Source organism: Spermophilus citellus (assembly GCF_964194105.1).
Source record: "Spermophilus citellus genome assembly, chromosome: 3".
NCBI lineage: Eukaryota > Metazoa > Chordata > Mammalia > Rodentia > Sciuridae > Spermophilus > Spermophilus citellus.
Window position 1 is genome coordinate 200,405,299 of NC_138184.1, and position 21,656 is coordinate 200,426,954.

Consider the following 21,656-nt stretch of genomic DNA (forward strand, 5'->3'; position numbering starts at 1 on the left):
AGAACTATGTAATGTTTTGAACAACCAATAAAAAAAGAAAAAAAAAGAAAAGAAAAAAAATAAAGGAAAAGTTCAGGTTTCTGTGAGATAAGCAGCAGTGAAACTGAACCCAGATTGGATAGTTCAGAAAAGGCTGGGATGGAGAAGCAAGAATGGAACCCAAAAGTTCCCTGGAGTTTGGATAGAAGGACGGAATAGGCAATTTGGAAAGAAAAAACAACAGTAGAAAAGGCTTTAAGACTTGAAAAAGGATGACACATCTAAAAAGCAACAGGTCAGTATTTGACACTGGTTTTCGGGGCCCTCTGTTGAGTGTTCTTTTCTTTCCTTCATGGCCCTTGTACAATTCCACTCCATACTAGTAGCATCTGAGAGGCTTTCAGTCCTTCTTAACCCTCTCAGCACTTGATCTTCTGTGTTAGCTTTTCATCACTGTGACCAAAATACCCGACAAAAAACTGAAGAGGAGGAAAAGTTTGTTTTGGGCTCATGGTACCAGATGTCTCAGTCCATGGTGTGGGCCTGAGGTGAGGCAGAATTTCATGGTAGAAGGGCATGGTAGAAGGGCATGTCTCAGCTCAGGGCAGCCAGGAAACAGAGAGTGGCAAAGGGAAAGGAACCAGAGACAAAATATTGACCCCAAAGGTACAGCCCCAGTGACCCACTTCCTCTGGCCACATCCCATCTGTCAAGTTACCATTCAGTAGTCCCTTCAGATATCAATAGATAGTTCAGCAAATGGATTAATCCACTTGTGAGATCAGATCCCTAATTATTCCCTATAAACGCCGCCTCTGAGCCTTACTGTATTAGGGATCATGCCTTCATAACATGAGTTTTTGAGGGAAATTCCAGTTCCAAATCACTACATTTTGCCATTCCATTGACATGTGTATCAGAGAAAGCTCTAACTATGCTGAGGATCTGTGAGTTGAAGTTCATACTAGAGTCAAAAGATTGGGCTTCCAAATCTGGACCTCCAGCTGTAAACTCAACAGAAATTGTGTACACATATACACAGAAATATGTTCATAGTAGCCATAAATTACAAACAACAAAAATGTTGTTCATAGTAGCCATAAATATATGTTCATAGTAGCCAAAAATATGTTCATAGTAGCCATAAATTACAAACAACAAAAATGTTGCCATATATTTATATAGTGGAATATTATACAGCTATGGATTTGAAGAAGTCAAAATTCATCTATTGTACATGCAACAATAGATGAATATCAAAGAGGCCTTGTTGAGCAAAAGAAACCAGAAATAAAAGAGAACATTTATATCAATTTATATAAATTTTAAAAACCTATAAAACTAATCATTAGTGATAGAATTCAGGATACTGGCCTCCTTGGGAATAGAGACTAGAAGTAGCACTTGTGATCTGGGTGGTAGTAGTATTCTATTCTTGATCTAGGTAGTGCATTCATAAATATGCCCAGTTTGTGAAATTGTGTTGGGTTAAACACTTAGTGTTTGAACACTTTTCCCTAGATAAGTTTTAGCTGTAAAAATGTTTACACAAATATCTGAGTTACTGCTGGGTTTTTATCCTGCTCTATTATTAACAGATATTTTTACCTTAGACAAATCCCAAAATCTCATGGAGCCCCAGGTTTCTCATTTATAAAATGAATGAGAACATCTGTCTGCCTTTTTCTCAAATTTTAGTGGAAATCAAATACCTTAATGAATGAAATTATTACTGGATTGATAGATGTAATCTCAGCCTGTGATGTCATTTTGAAAATTCAGACTCATTTAGTTGGCTTTCAATTATTCACTGCCTCATTATCTAGTCTGTGAGTGTTCTGAATGTCTGCTCTTCTCTTCTAAACTGTTTATCCATAGGAGAATTTTCAGCAGAAGATGCAGCAATAAGAGGAAAAGCAATTAACTTTTAATTTTTTTCTTACTTGGCACTGATTTTGATCGAGAAAGAGATGGAATAACGTTTTAAGAGTTTGTCTTGTAGTGTAAATTTTAGATTGTCATTGTGTATACTAACTTGAATCTCTACAAATTTATCAAGATTACTAAAAATACTTGCTATTATTTATTGGCTATCTTATCATAGATCATGTAGGTATCACATGTATGTTATTAATATATGTTTATAGATGTGTGTGTGTGTGTGTGTGTGTATATATATATATATATATATATATATATATATATATATATATATATTATCTTATTGGAGCCTCACATGCAACCCATTCAGTAAGCTTTGTTAAAACATTTTGCATTAAGAAATCAGATTCAGTCAGGCTACAGGAGTTCTTTTAAGTTACATAAGATGTGGCTTTGGTACCTGAGACTTTTTGCCTCCAAAACTGCTTTTCATTCATGCAATTCCCTTCTGTTGGTTGTGCCCTTAGAGCACAGCTTTTCCATTTATGTTGCCCTCCTGAATGATCTGGATGGCTTGACCACCGGCAGCAGCTGCTTTACTAAGAAAACATCAATGCCAAATAGTCTATCATTTGCACATGACACAGTCTACATATAAAGATAATATGTGCAGTCTAGTTGCTTACCTCTTAACTATAGAAAATGCCTGATAGAAATTCTCTTTTATGGAAAAATCACAGCTTCAAAGCATTTAAGGTTTGCAGCAATTGGAATGAAAAGTAAAGAAGTCAGTCACTTATTACAAAAAAAAGTTCTTGTGATCTGATCTTTTTCACAGGCATCTCAGTCTTCTGGGCTTCCCCCCTCTCCCTCTACCCCAATTTAGAACAGATCTTAGTCTTCCATCCCTAGACCCCAGTTCTCTGTCTAGGATTATAGGAGAGCTTTGCACCAACTTCCATGAATTTAAATAGAAACATGAACTTTGTCCCAAATAAAAGTGTTCACAGTAGTTGACGAGGTTGAGGAACAGAGGGGATGGGGGCTTAGGGTGGAGTTTAAGGAAGTCTTAAGAAGAACCAGAAATATGATGTGATAGGTTAGAATGAGTACACTAAGGAGTCACTGTGTTTGGTTTTCAGTAAGAAAACAAAGACAGAGCCTTTTCAGTCTTGCACAAATGAAAGAGGGCATTGGGTGTGAGAGTCTGCAGACAAGTGATTAGCAAAGATATGTGATCAGGTTTTTGTCTTTGTATTGGTGCCCGGCTTGGATCAGCAAGGGTCTTGGTCTCATTCATTTTATGTAAGAGAAGCTAAAGCAAGAGACCATAATAAATGTGGTCGCTTCCTAGAGAGGTGTTCTATCCGACAGCATCAGCCTTAACAGCAATGTCACCTTGCTGATAGAGGTGATGAGACTGAGGGCAGGGAGGGTGGTGTGGAAATGTGGAGCCCTGAAAAACTGGCTGGTCATAACTGCCGAAGAACAAACTTAAGAATTTGGGCTATCTAACTTTGTTTTTCTTTTCTCTCCATTCTATGGTCACTAGAGTCTTTTGTCTTGTCCATAAAAGAAAGGCAGAGAAGTGGGTAATCTCTGAGGTCTTTCGCAGCTCTGACAGCCTATGACTAATCCTTGCGTGGGAAAGCAGCCCTTTATACTGGATGTAATACCACATTGCCTATGGGGAGAAGGCTAGGCTGCAGCATGGAATTATGAATTTGACCTTTGAAATTTAAACTGTTTTGATTGTATTTTTACTGTTTTCCTAAGGGAACAGTTCCCATTGCTTTTGTATTTAGAAACTAAACATAGTTCTTAGAGCGAATTGGTGAAAATGACTATTATCCATCATTCAACACTGAGGTCTGTCTCAAGGGCTGGTTAGAGGGCATGTGGCCACTTGAGGCGGAGGGAATGAAGGAGAGGAAGTTTATTATGCCAAGTACAGTGCCCACCAGAAATCTCTGGAAACCCAGCCTCTTGAGTTCAATGGGATTTGGAACCACTTGGTGTTTGAAATAATTCACTCTTGCCTAAAGGTATAAAAAATATCTTTCCAATTTTCCCCTTGAAATATTACCAGCCATCCTAGACATTTTTAAAAATATAAGTATTTGGATGTATTATATTTTAAAAGGAGTCAGCAAGATTCAGCTTACATTTGCCTTAAGGCTTTGTGACTTTAAGTTTGCAGTCAATTTGAAAAACAGTTTGGAATATCTGTTAAACTTTGAGCACAGTGAAATTTACCCATCTCTCTTTTTGAAACTATAAACAATCCTAAAATTTTGATAAAAAGCCAATAAATTGGCTCCTAGGAAAAATGCAAACCCATATCCATATTTCTCAATGCTTCTGGCAAGTGAGGCAGTTCTACTTTGGACCCATAAAATGAACAGAGCCACAGTTCCAAAATCCATTTTCTGGAGGAACTTAGAATTCTTAGTTTTTTTTTTTTTTAAATTTTTAAAATTGTTTTGTAGTCGCAGTTGAACAGCATGTCTTTATTTTACTTATTTTTTTTTATGTGATGCTGAGGATCAAACCCAGTGTTTCACACAAGCTAGGCAAGCGCTCTACCACTGAGCTACAACCCCAGCCCTGAATTCTTAGTTCTTAATGGCTTAGAGGAAAGCCATTTCCTCTAATGGCTATTTGAATCATGTGGGGTTGACTTAAAGACTGGCCATTTCCATATTGTGCTTAATAAATGAATTTTTTTTGAAATCAGGAACTCTGTGAATTGGCAAATATTGATAGAAATATTTATTGAATATTGTAAATATTATATTTATTGATTTCTTCAGCTTGTATTTCCAGTAGATCCCCTACATATAGACTTAGCACAGTGACTTATATCACAGTAAAGGTGGTTCTATTTCTTTTTGCTTTTAAATGACTTCATGTGAATGAAAGTTAAGGCCACTTTGGACACATCCATGATCTTTGGTTAAGTTCCTAGGAAGATTCTGGAACAGATATTTGTGAGCAGAAAGTTTACAGAGAGATACTCTCAACATCTTACAAAGCAACAACTTTGATGGGTGAAAGAAGTAAGGGTAAGCAGAGAGAGAAATAGAACCATGATATCATCACAACAAAGGCCTTGGTTACAGAGCTGGGATAGTTTTTTTTTTTTGGTTTTGTTCTAGATTGAAGCAATGGAGCCAGTCCTAGGCATAGGACTGCTCTTGTTCTAGATTGAAGTCCTAGGCACAGGACTGCTCTTGGGTAGAGAGGGCATGTATTTAAGTGACACAGAACTTTTGACCAAGGGAAGTTTCTGGTAATCAATCAATTTTATGAGCTGATAGTAGATAACAATCCTGACAGACAGAGACAATCCTGACAGATGGAAAGGAGAATTTAGCCTTCAGACAATGAGGATTCACAACAGTTCACCCCTTGAATTGCTCAGATCCACTTGCTCATGTAGAAAGTTCACCCCTGAGCTGGGGATGTAGTTCAGTGGTAGAACACTTGCCTAGCATGTGTGAGCCCAGCGTTTGCTCCCCAGTATCACAAAAAGAAAATAAAAAACAGTTCCCTCAATCAGTTCGTCATTTTACCTGGAGAAATTTACAAGAAGATCGTTGACATAAAGATCTTGCCCTTGTTCCTGCAGTTAGCTTAAAGAGCTCAGCTGATATTCACTACCTCCCACTTTCACCAACATAATCCTTTCCTGTTCTAGATGACTTGATTATTTGAGGCCTCCCAGACTCTCATCCATAAAGGGTCTGTGCCCTTCTCATGTGCCTTTGCAGATTTCAGCTGTTGCATTTGTGAATTTAACATCCAGAGTGTAAAGGAGATGTTCCAAAGGACCACTTTCACGTAGGGCTCCTTGTCCCAGTAGGAGACCTATCTTCACTTGATTATCAAAATCAGTTATTTCCACCAGGATGGTAATTCCTTTCCTAGCTTGCTGGGCTTTGGGTATAGGAGTAATTTACAGTTTAATAGAACACTCCTGTGTTCTTGGTGGACACATTGCTCACATAGGACCTGGCACTTCTAAACCAAGAACACCCAGAATTGCAGAGAAGCACAAAATCTTCCAGTGGAAGCCAGGGAGCAGAACTCTGCACGCCTACACAATCTACCTATTGGAAACACAATATCATATGACAATCATTAGTTTAAAGTGTACTTTGCACAGAGTATCATCTTCATGCTGGCTTCTGATCTCTGTTGAAAGGTCACTGATCATGATCTAGCTGGCAACTTGTGTGTGTATGTGAATCCCATGGCCATATAGCCACTGCTGCAAATCTGCTGTTTATTTTTTTTGTGAGCAGGACTCGTGATTTCTAACTTTCTATGAGAAGAGTTGTGACTCATCAGCAGAAGATGTTAGACTCATAACATGTAGAAGCACAGGACTATTAAAAAAATGAAAGAGAACAAAATAACAGAGAAGAAGAATGATGAAAGAAATGAGAAAATAGTAGCCCTACAATTTGTGATATTCAGGACGTGACTGCTTCCCTTTGAAAATGGTGGGCAATTTTACAAAACAAAGCTAATGAACAGCTTTTGGGTTGTCCAGAAAGCTTTGTTATTTGATGGTGGTTGTGTGGTTTGTTCTCTCTCTCTCTCTCTCTCTCTCTCTCTCTCTCTCTCTCTCGCTCTCTCTCGCTCTCCTTCTCTCTCTCTCTCTTTCCCTCTCTTCTCTAATCTGTCTGTATCTATCACATCAAGAAAATTAAGAAGCCAGGGCTCAAAGATGAGAGAGAAAGCTGTGATCACTGGTGTTGCAAGAGACTGTGATTTGCTGCATGTGAAAGCTTGCAGGTTACCTGTGCAGATGGTTTTGAGAAACAGAACATGAGACCTAGGTTCTCTGACAGTCAGTGGACGTCCATTCTCACACCCATGAGGATGTAACACACAGAAAACTACTCATTTTTCTGATTTACCATATTTTTAGGGAAGATGAGAGCACTGGCCAGGATGTTTGGTATTTGCCAAACAATATTGGTTTAATCCATGGGGAGATTCGGATAATGGTTCTAAGACTTTAATGAATTTATGAATCACTTAAGAGTAATTTTAATTTCCAGGAACCACCTTCAGAAGTTCTGACTCAGTGAATTTAATTTGGTGTTTTTAGCAAAGGAAAGCCAGGTGCTTTTTCTGAAGATGAATATGAATCCCATAAACCTATTTGAGGAAGTGCTTACCGACTGGCCTTCCATTCTTTGTGGAGTTCTTGGCCATTGCAAAATTCACAGTGATAATAACTCCTGATGAAATGTGTTCTGTGGTCTTTTAGAACCTTTAAATTTTTCAGACAGGAAGCTGTCTCATCCAATTGACATAAATACAAGCGTAGATCCAGTTGAATTTCCTTTCTTTCTGTTCATTGAATGAAAGACAGACTCCCGCAGTTGAGAACATTTAGAATGATTCAACTAATACTTGGGCAGCTTGATTTGAACTCTGGCTTCTTCTCATTTAGGCATGCTGACAACTTGAGAGGCATTATGGCACTCCATAAGTTGGACTGTCAAACCACTAACCAAGAAATATGAAGAGAATTTCAAAGTGGTTTTTGAAAAATGAAATGTGAACAATAAATCGATCTATTCCATTTAGTCACTTTTTATTGACAGAGAAGCTTCCATCTGAATATCTGAAAGAAACATTCACTACCAGATCGTTTAAAGTACTATTCAGTGCCCTTTTAAAATAGAGGGCATTTTTATTACATGAAATTCCTTTCTTCTCTCCCTTTCAGAAAGTTTTTTTTTCTTTTTAACATCTTAGCAGATGCTGTATTTATCAAATAAGAAAAAATGGATCAAATGTACTTTGAAAATGTAAAGCTCTATGCTCCTGTAAAATGATTCAGGGGATGGCTCACTGGTTTTCCCACTACAATAGTATAGGCCACTTGCAAATAAGAATCTGTCTTCTCTTTTCTTTGTAACCCTCATGGTTCCTACCACAGGCAAATAGAAGGCACTTGTTGACATATTTGATCACCATCTCTAAGTCTACATTTATTGTTTACAACTTCTCTCGCTAATGCCTTATAAAATCTGTTCCTACTATGATTATAGTTCAAACACATCTGATAATGACTATACAAAAATTGGTTGCTCTAAGGTCAAAAATGGAAGATCTAGTTTCCGCCCCCCCTTGTTTCTTTTTTCTGTGATTGAAATTGTTTTTGACCTTGGATGCTCTTTTCTGATAATCCTGAATGTGACTCCAAAACCCTTCTTCACACATATCCTACGATTTCTTACTAGGGTTCCCTACCAATCAATCAAGACTCAAGGTAACATTTTTAGTATCCTTCTTCTAGATACCCATTTCAAGTTATATATCCAACAGGAATTCTGGGAGACAACAAAACAAAACTAGTTATAGCATCATAAAACCTGGGCATTTAGTGCTGACACTTCCGCTGTGCCACCCTAAGCAAATAACTTAATATCATGGGGCCTCCATTTTCTCATTTGCAATGTAAGTTATTTGAATGAGATGATTCCTGAGGTGGGTACCTACTGCCAGTTATGAGAGTTGGTGATTTGGTGAATGGAAGCCAGCAATCACAACCATGCTGCTTTTCCATTCTACCACCAGAAAAAAAAAATATGAATAGCTGCTAGAGATTTTCCATGAGCTTGTGTTTGCAAATTCTTGATGATAATTTAAATTTTATAGTCCTCTGTGAGGAGACCAGTCACACTGGTTATAGTGGAAGTAGCTAAGTGTTGGCTGCACAGAGTATTTTGGAAAGGTGTTTGGCATCACTAAATTTTACTGTAACTATTTATTTTCTGGGTTCCACTAGAATGACACCTTGAGACAATAGTTGCACCTAGCTCTAAGCACACTCTCATGCCATATCCCATTTTTGAGAGGCTTTGAACAAGTATGTCATTTGTCTGAATCAGAAGCCTCCTAGTAACCATCTTATCAGTCAAGAATGTTGTGGTTGGAGAAATCCCAGAAAGTTGGCTTCTCCTGTTTGTCCTGCTTGCACCCTGAGCCCTAGGACAAGTTCAACAGTCCCATTAAGAGTGGAGCCCAGAAACCGCTGTACCTTATTCTGAGGAGCACATGCAACAGGGGACAGGAAAGTCCTCTGTCCACTGGAGAGCATAAGAAGGGTGTTCTCTGAGCAGCAGCAGCATGTTGCATAAACATGTCTGAATACAGTCGTGTTGTGAAAGCACATCCCGAGTGATCAAACGGAAACACATGTGAGTATTTAGAGCTGTTTCGTAACTTCTTGACTAAAATGCAAGTAAGTGAAATCATACAAATCCTTTTCATTCATGATGGCTCACAAAGATCCATAGACACAAAGATGGGCTCACTCGTGGGAGCACCTGCTCTTTCTCTTGCCATTTCTTTTTTCCTCCCTTCACATTGTCCCCTTTTTCTCTTCCTCCATCCCCCCTTTGTGTGCCCCCCTTTTTTTCTCTCTCTTTTTTCCTCTCTTCCCCTCTACCACTCTCTCCCAACAATCCAAAGATTTTAAGTCCGATGCTATCTCTGAGAATTTGGGACTGGTTTCAGTTGTTTACTATAGCTTTCCAAAATTTCTTTCCCTGGAATTTTTCATCTTAGAACAGAGAAAACATCTCTGGTTGGCTGTTAGGATGACAAACACTCATTGTCAAAAGCTCTTTCCCCCTACTTACGGGCTTTGCTGAGTTGTCCTTGAAACCCTGTTGTTTGTGGATAAAAAAACAAAAACAAAAACTATTTAATTTGTATTTTACTGAAGATTCACTTAAACATGTATCAGTTAGCTGTAAACTATAAAAATCTTATCAGAGACCTCACAATATACTTGGAATTTGTGTGGCATCTGAGAATTCAAGAAGTGTCCTCTGATGTTTGACAGAGTATTAAAAAATGATTTTTTTTTGCAGAAATTCCATACTTCTAGAAAATTAGAAGGAAATATGAGGACAAGCAGGAAACTTTTTTTGTTTTCCCTATGAAATAGGTGTTGAGACCCCTATTTCCTTTATCCCACGCGATGAGTAAATTTTAAACTACTCAGACTTTTCAAAACATAAATTCATGTAAAGTATGATTTCATGGATAAACAAGTTAAATATCCAACAGAAGCTACCCCTCTGACCTCACTTCTTAGTGAATGTGGTTTGTCATGGTGATGGGAAGTAATTATAATCAGAACAAAATAACAGATCTATTCAATATCTGTGAAAAAATTTTCTTCTTTGGTTCAAGGTGGGCTGAACCAAAGTCTTCTCCTATGATGTCTATAAAATGGACATTCAAATACTCACCGACACCTAGAGTAATGCCTAGGACATAATACGCACTTCTTTTTTGTTTTTTGCAGTACTGAAGGTTGAACCCAAGGCCTGATGCATGTGATGCAAGAGCTCTACCACTGAGATACATTCCACAGCCCCACAGTAAAGTTTTAATCTATATTCTTGTGTAGAAATTAAACATTTTCACATGAAAAGCGACATATCTTCTATATTATCCTGAGATCCAAAGGGAACCCAATTAAGAGGGGTGTGTAAATTACCATTGGAAACCATAGAGCCCCTGAAAGATGTAGAGTCACCTGTAGTTCTAGGCTCGTCTTTTTATTCCTGGAATTGAAGGAAACCTGGAGACCACACTTGGCATGTGCAATATTAGTTGGCATCCTAGTGAACAGTTACTCACTAATCATTATAGTGTTTTCATAAGATCTGTGCTGGGTACTGTGTGTGAGAAGCACACATAGCAGTAGCAACATCCTCATACTTTAGGGCATAAAGCAAGGGGTAGATATGGTACAGGGATGAAGCCTCTCATTCCTGGTCCTTATCATATTATTTGTTCACATGGGAGTGGAGGGCCTAGAAGATGTCCCTGGCTTGGTAGGTTTATGACAGGTGCTGACCTTGTGGCCCCACTCTGAGAGTAGCATGGATGTGTCGCCTGCTGCAGGTGCAGTGAGCACTGGGTAATGGTAGCTAATGCTGATGAGGATAAATGATTACAGTGGTTGGCCTTGGAAAAGAGACTAGAGAAGCCAAACAGAAGTGCAGGTGTCTGAGCAGTTAGACTACTTCAGTCTCAACTGCTGCCACATTTGATTTGGAAAAGAAGTCAAGAGAAGTTATGGGCAGGCTAGAACCTGAATGTAAATGTTGATCTAATTTACTCATTCATAGCAAGATCATCATGCAATGGGAGAACATTTCTCCATTATAACAGAGCCTAATGTGTATTGGATAAATGGGTAATAACACCTAACATGTATTTCCCAATTTACAATGCAGAGAGTTAGATACTATTTTACATTTAACAAATGAGGACCTTGATGTTTAGATAAACTTTGTAATTGTCCAGTTAACTGGGGCTTCTATTTGAGATGCTTTATTAAATTTTTAATTAATTCATTGATTTTTATGTGGTGCTGAGGATCCAACCCAGTGCCTCACATGTGCTAGGTAAGTGCTCTACCACTGAGCTACAACCCCAGCTCTAAGATGCTTTTGTTGTATACTAAAACTCTTTTCAGAGGTCACTTTCAACCTCTCTTCTTCCTATGTTTGATGGTTTGTCATTAAAAAAGCAGAACTACATTATCATTTGTAATTCTTAAAATTCTCTTGAAAGAGTATTAAATGTCAATTGCTTATAATATGAGGACAATATGGTTATCTTTGAGAAGGGAGAAGAGAATATGATTTTATTTTTATCTTTCAAGAAAAGCTGAAGTACCATCTATACAGGAAAGATATGAATGATCTTGTTTGGAAAGCATGGTAAATGCATCCAAAAATAATTTCTTATTTCCATCTTCAGAAGAAATACTAAGTCCGTAGCTATTCTTTTCCTATGCTGAATGAACTTGAAGCCACATTTGTCAAGAATGTAAGAAGTTCAAACAGCACTAAGTTTTTACAGCATGAGCTGAGTAATGGTGAATTTACTAGACTTTTTCTTTTAGGGAGGAGTGGAATTTTTGTTTGTTAGACAGAAATAGTGTCTACTGTGGACCACACTCAGGGACTAATTCAGTCAACAGGGATGTTGGGCTCTGTCTTTTCCACTCTGGGCTTCCTACTGAAAGCTAACTCTGCCCTGAACTAGACCAGAGGTTACCTGTGGAGATAGAACCAAGTCATCCTGCTTAGGAAACTAGACTCAGAAGTGTTTACTTCTCTGGTCTCACGGTGGTTATCTATCCGATGTCCTTGACCAGTCATAAGTCTTATTTCTGTATGGCTTGCCTGCTGAGCTCTATGCTTTGTGTATAACAATGCATGATGTACTTGGGCCCCATCACAAAGTTTCCTTGGATGCCTAAGTATCAATCAGAATCAGAAAATTAGCCTAGATACCTTGAAGAGGCCAGCTCTCGCATGGGACTTCTCAGAAGGCACGGAACTGTACATTCATGCTGATTTTCCTGCCCCAGGGTTTCTGGTCCTCATTGCCATCCATCATTTTCTTTTTTTGTACACAGAATGATGAGTTGCCTTTTTATTTGGTAAATTCTGTAATATTGAAAAGTTGTCATAATGCACAGAATCATCTGACAGTGAATCAGTGGTGATTATGAAGGCAGCCAGGCACCTTCTCTGATCATGTGGCAGGGAATAAGAGCACTTGATGCCTGGGTCACAGCAGCCATCATTAGCTGACTTCTTGCCACCCTAAAAATGCATGGAACCAACACAGTTCTCCTAACATGGAAAAACAGCTCTCACGTTTTTATTCCATTTTTACATTAAGGTTCTCAATTGTTTTGATTATTTCAGAGCACTGACCGAGAAGGAGAGCCACATACTTATGAAAACACATACTTACATAACAGGCTTTAAGAAAACATCACAAGACATGTTTGAAAGATGTGATTAAAAAAAAAAGCTAACAAAATTCTTGAAGTGATCAGAGCATAGGGATTATGTACAAAATGAACAGGCAAAAGCAAGAAGAGATTCTGCACCATGGTCGCTGAAGTAAGGATGGATACCCAGTTATCAACCAGTAGTAGGCTGATTAATGGTCCCCCAAAGGTATCCTCATCCTATAACCTGGAAACTGTGTTACCTTATTGTCAAAATAGGGCTTTGAGCATGCAGATCCAGCATTATCCTTGTGAGCCCTAAAGGCAAACAGATGTATCCTTGTCCCAGAGAGGCAAATACCAGAGATGGGATGGTGGCAAAATGACCATGGAGAAGGAGATTGGAGTGACATGACCACAAGTCCAGAAATGCCAGCAGCCATCAAAAGTTACAAGGGGCAAGGAGTAGATTCTCCCCTGGAGCCTTCAGAGGGTGGTGGTGTTCACTTGGTTTCAGCCCAGAAATACTGATTTCAAACTTTTGACCTCCAGAACCACGAAAGAATGAACTTCTGTGTTCTAAGCCACCAAGGTTGTGATGATTTTTTTTTTTATAGCAGCCTCGGGAAACTAATCTACTTCATAAGAATCAATCGAAAAGGGAAGACAGATGATACTCAGCAAGTATTGATGTCAAGTTAATGATGCTCTTCAAAAAAGGAGTTGGCAGCTGAGTAGTGGTGGCACACACCTGCAATCCCAGTGGCTTGGGCGGCTGAGGCAGGAGCATGGCAAGTTCAAAGCCAGTCTCAGTAGTTTAGTGAGACCCTATGCAATTTAGCAAGACCCTGTCTCAAAATAAAAAATAAAAAAGGGCTGGGGATATGGCTCTGTGATTAAACACCCCGGGTTCAATCCCCAGTAACCTCCTATGTCTCTCCAAAAAAGTTGACAGGCAAGAATCAAGAAATCTCAGAGTGGCTTTCTATCTCTGATTCTCACCACTCTCTCAGAAAAAAAAAGCAGAGTATTAACTTAATTTAGCAATTGGGATGATGACTTGGACAGATTTATCAGCACAGAGCAGATGAGAGAGAGAAAGAGTGATTGGTCCTGAGACTAGAGGCAGGTGCAGTTAGACAGGCCATACAAGTGGTTCCATAGTGAGTAAAGACAAAATATCTTCTCCAACATGTTGTGCTAAGGATCAGGAAACTGAAGTCTCATTGTCATTTCTTATGATTTTTCTATGTGTACTTGAGCCAATGGCTTACCTTTTCTAGGACTCAATTTCATCATCTGTAAAAAGAGTCAAGTAGATATACTCAGCAAGTCCTTGAACCCTTAACATTCCATGACTTAATCTAGGCCTGAGTTGAAATTAAGATTTGTTACAAGTTCAGTTTTAGGACACTCAATTTGTGGTATATATATGGAAGCATTTTACCACCCAAACCACAAATAGCTGGAATTTCATGTGTGTGTGTGTGTGTGTGTGTGTGTGTGTGTGTGAGAGAGAGAGAGAGAGAGAGAGAGAGAGAGAGAGAGAGAAGAGAAAGATATGGGGGGGGGAGGGAGAGATTTCTCTTCCCATTTAAAAACTTCTGGATGAAATAATATAGTACATTAGAATAAATAAGTTTATCAATCTTTATTGTAGCACTTTTCTTTTTGTTCTTGTCATACACATATTACACCACAACAATTAATTTATGTCTGTCAATACTATTAAGCAACTGAGAGAAGAAACTAAATATAATTCATTATTAAATCCTCATGACCAAGCACTTAAGTGCTGGTACAAAGTAGGTGCTCAACAGTTGCATATCTGGCCTCTTCCCTTGATAGAATATCAGAAGGAGAGTGTGTAGTAGATGGTAGAGAAGTTTCCAGAAAGTGAGGGCACAGAAACATAATAGCAACAACAAAAATACATTATCTGTATTTCCTACCTACCTATGATGGGTGGTACCACTTATAAATCATCTATACCAGATTTTTTCTCATAGCTCAAAGCCTTTATCAAGTTTTTTTTGTTGTTGTTGTTTTGTTTTGTTTTGTTTTTGTTTTTTGCAGGGGGGTGGGATGGGGCATTTTGTAATCTTTATCAGAGGTTTGTTTTTGTTTAAAACATTCTCTTTCTAAAGCACCATTAGACTGTTAATTAAAGTAAAAGAGATTTAATTTGTAACTGGGACTTGATGAAGGAATCAGAAACAAATGCTGCACAGCATCTAATGCTTTCCTGATTATTAGCACATCTTTTGATTCTTTTAAAATTTCTCTATCCTTGAATTTCAGTAGATGAATTTCAGGTATTTTTCCACTGAAAATGACAGGGAAGAAAATTGCCAAGCAATGACACATTAAGCAAAGAAATGAGTATTTGGTTGGGCTATTTTTCATGATCTTTCTTGCTATTTTTTTAAAATTAATCCAACTTGCAAGGGAAAATATATGGTGAGTTATAGCCCATTCTGCCTGCAAAAAGTAGTCTATAAACATAATGTTATTAGGGAAGGATTGAATTTGATATGTAACAAGTTATTCTATAACCCTCAAGGCTTTAAAAAATAATCCAGAGTGTCCTCAATTTATAGCATCTTAGGAGAAGATACCTATACTAAATTAACAAGAATCCATTCACACAGGAGACCTTGTGTTTAAAATGTCTTCCATTACTCAGAACCAAGAGATGTAAGATATTTTTTTCTTTTTAGGCTGATCTGGACCTACTTTGAAGAGATCTGGGACACTTTTTCACATCCTTCTCAGGAAAGCCATTCAAATCACAACCAGGGCTTATAATACTAGGTGATTTTAAAAATTTCACTCAGCTACGTTGCTATCTATAAAACACATACTTGAATAAGTGATTTACACATAATTAAACTGGACATATTTTGATTAGTAAATAAGATTTCTTTCCATCCAAACTAATTTTCCATCTCTGTCTCTAGGAAAGCTGGGTCCTTCATAACTGGTCTGTGGGTATAAACAAAATCAAATCTGAATGACTCCTTCCTTCTTAGTCGCTAGACCACCTCCCCTTGTAATTAGAAGTCTTGGACCACTATCCAGAGCTTCCTTTACACCTCTAGTCCCTGCATTCCTCCCTTCAAATCATACTCACATTGCTGCTCCTCACTGTTCAGTAGCTTTCTAACCCCCGTCATTGCCTGTTTCTTAGGAAATAACATGTCTTTCTGATTCAGTCAATCACATGCTAAAATGTCGCCTGTTAGGCACTGGCTCATTATGAAATGGTTATTCCCCAATATCTACATATCCACATCACATCATTAGCTATCAATAGTGCAAAAAGTATTATTTTCCAACCCTTATTTCTAGGATGGGCTTTTTTTTTTTTTTTTTAGTACTGGAGATTGAACTCAGGGGTCCTCAATCACTGAGCCACATCCATAGCCCTATTTTGTATTTTATTTAGAGATAGGGTCCCACTGTGTTGCTTAGTACCTTGCCCATTGCTGAGGCTGGCCTTAACCTTGTGATCCTCCTGCCTCAGCCTCCAGAGCCACTGGGATTATAGGCATGTGCCACCATGCCCAGGCTAGGATGGGCTTTTTAAAATATATGATTAAAGCTTCATCTGGAATTACATGAAGAGTGGCATGAGCTCTTAAGTTCTGTCATGCATGTTACCGTGGTGTCTCAAAAAGGTTGAAAGATGCTAACCCAAGTTCCCTGGGAAATTTGGAACCCTCACAGAAGAGTTATCATAAGGAGTTTCAATCACAGGAAGATTTACAGCATTATCATTCACATTAACCCCATTCACTACTCACCCCAGACTCTAAAACCAAAAAAATCAACAACCAATCACTAGGTAAAATATCCCTAGTGTAGCAATGTTCTGTTTCCCACGTCTTTTTCTATCATGGGATGGAAGTTCATTGTGAACATATTCTTCCCGCAGGAGATACAGAGGAGATGAATTCTTCAAGATTTCTTATTTGCTTTCCTATTATTTTGGGGTATGTTTATCCTCTTACCTAGGGAGTAAATGCCTTAGATTTAAGACTTACACCATAATTTAGACTTAAGGAATGGGCCACTAGATCCTTGGATCCAGGATCACCCAACTTGGGTTGGTCCCTGGATATTAAAACAACACTAGAAAAAATGTTACTTATTCAACAGATCACACAAACACACACACACACACACACACACACACACACACACACACACACACCAAAGGGAGAAAAAAAGTAGAGAAGATTAATTGGAGGGGGTAAGGTGCTATTGGAGAGAAACAGGTTGAGTGAGGCAGATAGATAGGATCTCTGCTACCTTGACAGATAGGATCCACTTTGGGTCCAGAAAGGTTAGCATTCCTCTTCCTCTAGAGAAAACTTGGTTTCCCTTCAGATGTCTTCATTACTTGCAGATTTGCAGTGCTTCCCTGGCCTTACTTCTGAATTCCACAGTGGTCCCAGATTTACTGAATGACTTTGGTATCTATCAATACTAACCTCCTTCATTCAAATCAAGAGTTTATAAAACATAGCATTATTTTAAAAGAATCAGAGCAGTCATAAAACTAAATGAGACAGTGGGACTTGAACAAATTTAATATCCAGGTCAAATCAAATTCACCCAATAAGAGGAACACATTTATTTTGTTGTACTCAGTTGCCTCTAAGCAGATTTTGATTATGTTGCTTAGCAAGACAAGAATGCACAGCAAAGAAAAACAGCCCTGACTTATAGTCAGAAATCTACGCTCTTGATCTGGGTTTGCTATTAACAAACTTTGTGACCACAAGCAAATTACTTAACCACTCGGTGCCATTTCTACCCATTTTCCTGTCTGTAAAAACATGAATAATAATGCTTGTCCCACCAGTCTACGTATATATTTTTATGTCACTGAAAACACAAAATAATATGTACCACAGTGAATCATCCTAATCCAACTTCCTTCCCTGCTTCTCCACGTCAGGATGAAGTCACAGTGTGCTCAGGTAACTAACCTGAAGCTGAAAACCTATAGAAAGGCTGTCTTATTTAGGTAGAAGAAACTGAAGTTTAAAGACAGACAAATAAAAAGCTCCTTGGCTCCACAGTGTTGCTTTCCTTGGGAGTGAAATAAACTCAGGACCCTAATTCTGACGAAAGTGACTGATTAGTCATCAGGTGAGAAGGAGGGCCATTTAGAAAACAAGGATGACTATGATTTTAGCTGTCTGCAGAGTCACTTCCTCCTTCAGGGTCAACGGTGAGGGCCCTGTGAAATAAATCTGAGATGGATGCCTGGAACCTTCTTATCGAGAAGTGTTCTTTGACTAGACACCATTCTTTAATATTGCACATCCACTTTTGCTGAGGGATAGGAAAGAATTTATGTCCTCTCCCTTTTATATGAGCCAGAATTGCCAAAGGAAATGCCTGGATGTTCTCAGTTTCTAAAAGATTAAACAAAAGGCAGAAAGCCGGGCCAATAAAAGCTCACAAAAGAGAGGCCCTATAGAAAAAATACAAAATATGTGTATATGATCTATTGATTGTATTTTTTTTCTGAACACTCGACTTGTGGTCTGTCTGCTACTTAGCCAAGGACAGGAGGATTTGCTTGAAGATTGGGTTGGGCAGTGTCTGTGTGTACATATACCCATATGTATCAGGATCTAGTCAAAGTGGCAGAGTTTTCCCTGATAGATTCAGAAAGCTTAAAACTTGTCCAGTTGCAAAGAGAGTAAAGATTCAATCAGGACTTGAATGCAACTCGGGCAGTTGGAAGCCAATAAGATTTTTCCTCTTTCTACTCTGAAGCAATAGCTGTGACTCATGTCCCAGGCACTCACTTGAGATGAAAGAGTTTGAAGTGATTTAAAAGAGAAAGGAAGACCTCATTTCCCATCCCATTCGTGACCTTTCTTCTCACAGCTTGCGAAACCCTTGGTGCTGCTTCCATCACGACACTCATTTGCAGTGTGTGGGTTCACCGGATTTTCACAGATGGAGCTGTCTGCGTTTGTTAGCCAAGTGGAAATTCATCATGGGGACCCTGGGAAAGTGAGCAAGACAATATCAAGTAGGAAAATGCTGCCACCTAAAAAAGTTAAGCAATTTATCGGGTATGAAGTTTTTGATACTTTGACTCAACAAAAAACTTTTATAGCACTTCCTGTGGGCAGATACTGTGAGTATCTTATAATTATCAATATGATGGATTCTCTTGAGAAACTGATGAGGAAGATGCTACCATCACCTCTATTTTGCAGATGAGAGTTAAGGCACATAGTGATTAAGTGATGTTTGCCCAAAGTCATGAATGTAGTTAATGGCGAAGCTACAATTCAAGCCTAAGTACTCCAGTACCCATGCTCTTGAGCATTCTGCTTTGCAATTTTTAGAAGGCAGTGGGTATAAAAATGATATAAACAAAGATTTAGTAAATTGCCTAGTTATTATGATCCTGAATGTTATCCCCTTTGTCTACAGCTTTTCATTAACTACTCATGTGAAAGTATCTGTAGGCAGTTAAAGTTAGGGGTTTAGCATCTAATATATCCCCATTTAAAAATAAATTGAAGCCTGATGCGCTCATGCCTGTAATCCCAGAGGCTTGGGAGGTTGAAGTAGGAGGATGCCTTGTTCAAAGCCAGCCTCAGCAACAGTGAGGCACTAAGCAACTCAGTGAGACCCTGTCTCTAAATAAAACACAAAATAGGCCTGGGGATGTGGCTCAGTGGTCCAGTGCTCCTGAATTTAATCCCCAGTACTCCCCAATAAATAAATAAATAGATAGATAGATAGATAGATAGATAGATAAACAAACAAATAAATAAAATCTTGGTTTTCCAAAAGGACACACTTTCCATGTGTATTTCAGGGCCGATTCTGTTTAGTCTGTGCACTGGGGACTGGAGGTGGCGCGCCACTCATCTCCTGGGTGCTGGGGATAGGGTGGGCCCTCAGGGTTCGGTGAGTGAAGACCACATCTTACCCTCTCAGTGGCAGGGGTTTGACCCAAGTGCTGAGCGATGACTTTCTGCCTCTGGTGGACCTTGAGATACATGCCTCAGTCTCCATGAAGAGATTCCATTCTCTATTCCCTTGCCTTTTTAAAATTTCAATTGTCTTTTTTTGTAGCTTTTCCTCCTTAGACCTTATCCAAGTTTCAAGCCCACAAAATCTATAAACATTATAAAGGCTTGTTTTATGCCAGTAAGTTGTGGAGTCAACTTGTTATATAGCATTAGATAAACTGGTACAGTTAGGGTGACATCACTAGAACATTTTCTGGGATCTTTCAATTTTTAAATTATTCTTAAATTTACTTAATATTACCCACTTTTGAAAGAAAAAGTTCCCTTTAATTTCAGATGTTTCTTAGCTATCACCTTATGTCTCTCCCCTCTTCACTATAAATTCCTTGGAAGGATGTGCCTGCCATTTCAGGTTTTGGGGTTTTATCTTTCTCCCTCCACTACAATGGCTATTATTGAAGTTATCAAGGACACTACACTTGCCAGAACCCAGATGTTGATCTTGCTCAACCTCAAAGATTTTGTTTTTCACAATCTTTACTGATTCCTCTTTTCTAGGCCTTCTTGGTTTACCACTCTTTCCTTCCTTCTCTAAGTTTCAAGACCTAAAGCCCATCTGGATTTTCACCTGACGTGACTCGGCATGACTTGCCTGTCTCCCTTTGACACCTCCACTCCCATTAAGCTCCTAGTTTTTCAGGACTCCATTGTTAGGTGGCAGTTAGATATGTGCAGTGAGGTCAGGAGTTCAAGAAAATACTTAAAACGAATCAGTTAATCCACAGCCCTGACTCAGTGCTGCCTCATGGTCTGACAAGATAGTTACTTCAGGACCCCTGCCCAATGTCAACCCTAAAAACTATCCCTCCTCCTGGAAAAGGAGGATAGATAATTCAGGTGAGGACTAGAACATGTTTGCTCAGTAGGGCCCAATTGCTAAAACATCTTACAAACAACACGGACTAGAGACTCCCAGACCTAGGAAAGCACGGTGACTGAAATCCATTAGCCATAAATACTGTAAAACCAGTTCCAAGTAGGACCTGTCAGCCAGGAAAGATGATTAAGAGTTGTCCTTAGGTTGTTAATAGGTGTAATCTCGTCAAGCCAGGACAAGAGTTGAAATGTGGGCAGGGCCTTCTAACCATCTCTCTTTTACCCCAATAAAAGTTGTAACACAATGAAGTAGGCTATTGTCTCGCTTAGAAGACCCACTTTCTCCTTTGAAGGTGTCTCCCCACTTCTTTTTCTTCTAATAAACATGGATACACATTGACTAAGTCTTGTGTCTTGCTTGAAATCCTATCATGAAAGAGTTCAAGAGCTGAGAACAATGCAAACTTCAGTGACATTTTATTTCAGATGTCATCTGATCTCTGTTATTACAGAGATGACTCCTAGATCTTCACCTCTTCTTTATCTGTTACTAACTCTCTCTTTGGGAGATTCTGCTGAGGGCCATTGCCAAGTAGCAATGACGCATCGATATTTCCTTGCCAGCGTACCCCATGTTAAATGGACTTGCCTTGGAAATTTGCTGTGACCTTGCATGTGTGTTTGAGAAAGGTGACCCTGCTCAATGACGAGGGTGGATCCAGGTTTTAGGAAGTATCCGGGTTTAAGATAATTTGGTTTTAAGGCATTCCCGGTTTAAGACAATAGGGGTTTTAGGGAAGTTGGAGGTTGAGGATTATTGCTGCTGGGATTAGGGTGTTCCTGCTGCCTGAGCTCCCGTTGAGTTCTCGTGAGATTCTAAAAGGAGATTGGAAGAAAAGCCTCGTGGAGTAGGTGAATTGGGGGAGGAGAACTGGGATTGCCCCAGAGCGTGTGTGGAGGCCGGTGTGAGTTCGGGAATAAAGATTGCTGTTTGAATCTACAAAGCTGTGGTGGCTCGTGATTCTGTGCCAAGCCGAGACATTGGCATTTGGTGGCCCCTACTCTAAACTTTCTAAATTTGGATTCATCAGGACTTAGTGCTG